The sequence below is a fragment of the Camelus ferus genome, chromosome 1 (assembly GCF_009834535.1).
Source record: "Camelus ferus isolate YT-003-E chromosome 1, BCGSAC_Cfer_1.0, whole genome shotgun sequence".
Lineage (NCBI taxonomy): Eukaryota > Metazoa > Chordata > Mammalia > Artiodactyla > Camelidae > Camelus > Camelus ferus.
This window is the reverse complement of record NC_045696.1, coordinates 100,888,382-100,892,965: the sequence shown is the minus strand read 5'-3', so window position 1 is coordinate 100,892,965 and position 4,584 is coordinate 100,888,382. Positions and strand designations below refer to the sequence as shown.

The following is a 4,584-nucleotide window of genomic DNA, read 5'->3' as shown; positions in this document are numbered from 1 at the left end:
AATCAAGGTTATTTCAGCATGTGTTTGAAATCATGCTAACCAAAGAAAACTGGTGTTAATTATTTTATAAATTTACATTATTTGTCATTTGTATTTAACCTCTTAGATACAAATTCACTAAGGTAAGTGTTTTATTATACTTAGGAAACATGGAAGAAATGTAAATTATTTGTGAAAATTTATTCATCTTGATATATTTTTTTAAATGTATGAAAGGTACTTTGAATTGTATGAAAACTTGATTTTCACCATCTGCTTCACTGTTTCTTATGTTGTATTTTGTGGTTTATAATAATTAGAGGAGTATTTTTAATAAGCAAAATATTATTTTCAGTAAGAATAAAGCACATGTTCACTCTGAAATTACTTTTGAAAATGTTTTTTGATTGTTAGATTCTTTGATGAAGGCAAATGGGATTGAATAGAAAGAAAGAAAAGCAAAACAAAAAAAAACAAAACAAAACTTGAAGCTTTTCTATAAATTCCCTGGATTAGCTGCTTAATCACAATCTACTATGACTAACGAGAGTCTTCTAGAATCCTGCATTGTGCTAGGAGTCTGATTCAGCACAATGGCTGAGCTTAGCTGCGTAGAGTCTGGGTAAAGGGTGTATGAGACCTCTTTGTATCACTTCTCACAACTGCATGTGAATCTACAGTAATCCCAAAATGCAAATGTTGAGTTTTTAAAACAGTGGTAATTTGCTAATTAAGCTAATTAAGAGAGATTCCATTCAAGGAATGGGTTTCTAGGAAATAAATTTGGATTATGGAAGATTCTTTTGGGCTTGAGGTGATATAACATGCCCATTTATATATGCACTCTTGTGGCATGGTAAATATTTTTCTATTATAGGGGTTTAGATATTGAGTCAAATAATGTGATTGTTGTAAGAACTGTGCATAAAAATTATTATAAGAGCACATATGAAGAAAGTCAGAATTTTCTTTTTTTCTGGCATGGAGGTGGGGCAGGGATCACAAACTAAATTTGAAAAATAAATATTCTACAATAGGAAAGGAAGGAAATACTTTCCCCTAAGATTAACAATGTAGAAAGTCAATTGGATGTCTAAATGTCAATTTTGGTTTTGAAAATTAATGACTTGTTTTTGGACGTTTGAGTGCCATACATTATTAAAGGTAGAGCATTTTCACTATGAAAGATAGCACCTTGTGGAAGTCATAGGATAGACCTCCGTGACAGGCAGGGTTGTTCAGATTGCTAGTTTTTGAGTATGTGATCTTGGATATATAATTTAACCTCACTAAATCTCAATTTCATAGAGACAAAATCACATCCCTGACAAGGTTGCTGCAACCCATAACTATTATTTAGTTACTGGCAGAAGCAGTAGACAGCCTAGTTTTCTCTTAAGCTGAAATACTTTATTTGGAACAGTTTTTCATCATTTGGGTAGACACCAGCTGACATTTAGACTTCAGTATCTCATTCAGCACACTAGTTTGCAGTGGTCCTCCACCTGGCTAAACACTAGAGTCACTCAGGAAGCATAAAAAAAGTGATGGTTTCATGACCCATCTGCAAAGATTCTGATGTAACTGTTTATGGATAGAATTTTGATAACATTATTTCATGTTTAAAGCTTGTCACTTGGTCATCTAGGATTGAGAAACGTTATATTAACTTACTGAACTATGTGTGTTATAGTTTTACACCGATTCTGGCTTGGAAGTCCATTTGTATGCAGCATTCATTAAAACATATAAAATGGATTTACAGTCCATCTTTATGAATAATAGAGTTTTATGTGACCATTTTTTCCCCCAAATCTGCCAACCAGCTTTATTTTAAAAATCCGGAAAGTGTGAACAGGTAGTGCAATCATATGGTACAAAAACCAAAAGGTTCTGTTTTCCAGGGCTAGTTCTCAGCTACCCAGTCCACCTCCCTGCCACAGTCTTGGTGACCTTTTATCAGTTTGAAAGTCAAACTTTTAGGATGGCCTTGAATGCAACCGCTAAGATTTATTCATCAGTGGAATCAGCTCGATTCTCACTAGCAAAGGCAAAACCCGCCTTTTCCTTATTATTTTTCAGGGGGCGGGGCCGCTTTACGGGAACAGTGGAGTGAATGCCTCCAGGGCTTTAAAGACACCGATTCTCATTGGCTGTCATTCAGTATTGTGTTAATGAATTGTGGCCGTTTTAAAAATTGTTAAATTACATTTCCGGTTGAAATGAGTTGATAAGTTATGGCATATGAAAGACTGTATGTGCAAATGTGCTTTCCCCCTTTTTCTAGTAGAACCAGAAATGGGAGAAATTATCTTGCCAGCAGTGAAAAGTGCCCTGCTACCGCGGAGCCAGCAGAGGCTGCTGGGTCAGGGCCAAGCCTCTACTTGTAGGGATCTTTACTGTAGTTTGTTACTGGAGAAGTTTTTCTGATCGTGTAAAGCATCCAAAACCACGATGAGGAGGCGCAGTGTTCTTTTCTGATGTTGAAGCAGGTTCTCCACGTTGCTTCTGCAATTGCCATTTGCCTTTGATCGTTCTTCTCTTCCTTTGGGAGAGGAAGAGAGAGAAAACACCGCCTGAGTGGTTTCTGACTTTACCAGTACAAACAGTAACGGGATTGTTGAGGGAAGTTATTTGACTTCATTCTATTTGAGGGTTTTTTTGTGTGGTCTCCAGCTGGTAGTTTTTTGGAGGTCTTATGTTATTTTTAAAAGTCTTTTTCTCCATCCCTGGCATGAGAGGGTGTTTTGTTTTGTTTTATTTTGTTTTGTTTTTGTTATTGCTTTTGTTTTCGTTTTTGCTTTTGTTTTCTCTTTTCTTCAATGAGTCTTTAGGTAGCTAGCTATCCTGCATTGGGTTTCCAGTGTAGGATCTCTGTGGTATTGCCACTTATCCTGAACAAGTTAGGCTTCAAATATGCTTCTGAAATTACGTACATGTTTGGGCTTTGCTATTCAAGTATTTGACAAGTTTTCCTTACAAGCAGTAGGATAGTAAATTACAAACAGAATGGATTTAAAGTAACTTTAAATATACTTCTGATATATCTTGTTTTAAGATGGTTTGTTCTTTTTTCTTTTGTGCTATGATATTTTCCTTTTAATTATGTTTCTTCAGCTAAATGCAATTTTACCTTTTTTTTGAGGAAGAGTTGATTTTCAATGTTTCAGGTGTGTATACACACACACACACACGCACACATAATATATCCTTTTCCAGATTCTTTTCCATTGTAGGTTATTACAAGATATTGAATATAGTGTAGACCCTTGTTGGTTATCTATTTCATATATACTAATCCCAAACTCTGAGTTTATCTCTCCCCTCCCTTTCCTCTTCGATAAGCATAAATTTGTTTTCTATGTCTGAGACTATTTGTCTTCTAAATATGTTCATTTGTGTATTCTTTTTCTAGATTTCCACATATCAGTGATTTCATATGATATTTGCCTTTCTATGTCTGACTTATTTCAATTAATATAATTCATCCATGTTGCTGCAAATGACATTATTTTATTCATTTTTTATGGCTGAGTAATATTCCATTGTATATATTCCACATCTTCTTTAACCATTCATCTGTCTATGGATGGGCATTTAAGTTTTTCCCATGTCTTGGCTATTGTAAACAGTACTGCTGTGAACATTGGGGTGGGTGTATCTTTTGGAATTATAGTTTTCTCCAGATAAATGCCAAAGAGTGGGATTGCTGGATCATATGGTAACTATTTTTTTGTGTTTTAAAGAATCTTCATACTGTTATCAACAGTGGCTGCACCAATTTACATTCCCATCAACAGTGTAGAAGGGTTCCTTTTTCTCCACACCTTCTCCAGCATTTATTAGTTGTAGACTTTTTATCTATTATTTATAGTCTGGCCATTCCGACCAGTGTAGGGTGATACCTCATTGTAGTTTTGATTTCCATTTCTCTAGTAATTAGTGATCTTGAGCATCTTTCCATGTGCTTGTTGGCCATCTATATGTCTCCTCTGGAGAATTGTCTATTTAGATCTTCTGCCCATTTTTTTTTTTTTTTTGATTGAGTTGTTTGTTATTTTGATATTGAGCTGTATGAGCTATTTATATATTTTGGAAATTAATCCCTTGTTGGTCACATCATTTGAAAATATTTTCTCCCATTCTGTAGGTTGTCTTTTCATTTGGTTTATGGTCAAATGTGCAAAAGCTTTTAAATTTAATTAGGTCCAATTTGTTTATTTTTGTTTTTATTCCCTTACTGTAGGAGATGGATCAAAATATTTTTTTCTGCAATTTATGTCAGAGAGTGTTTTGCCTATGTTTTCCTCTAGGAGTTTTATAGTATCTGGTCTTACATTTAGGTCTTTAAACTATTTTGAGTTTATTTTTGTATATGGTGTTAGAAAATGTTCTAATTTCATTCTTTCTTTCTCTTTCTTTCTTTCTCCCTTCCTTCCTTCTTTCTTTCCTTCTTTCCTCATCCTTCCCTGTGTAGTTAATATTGTTTCCCTTTCCTCTGTAATTTCAGTTATTAGATGTCTCAGATCTGATTCAAATTTCTGCGTTGTATTTTTAAATGTTTTGCAAAATATGTGATATTGCATAAACAGATGCATTGTCCTT

The 4,584-nt window shown here is 34.4% G+C and overlaps 1 non-coding gene across 1 annotated transcript; it reads left to right on the top strand.

The window, feature by feature from the left end:
* The first annotated feature begins 2,353 nt into the window (after nt 1-2,353).
* On the top strand, nt 2,354-2,564 carry LOC116666675. The gene has a single exon (XR_004323589.1). It is a non-coding gene; the product is annotated as a small nucleolar RNA U3 (small nucleolar RNA).
* Nucleotides 2,565-4,584: the final 2,020 nt, after the last annotated feature.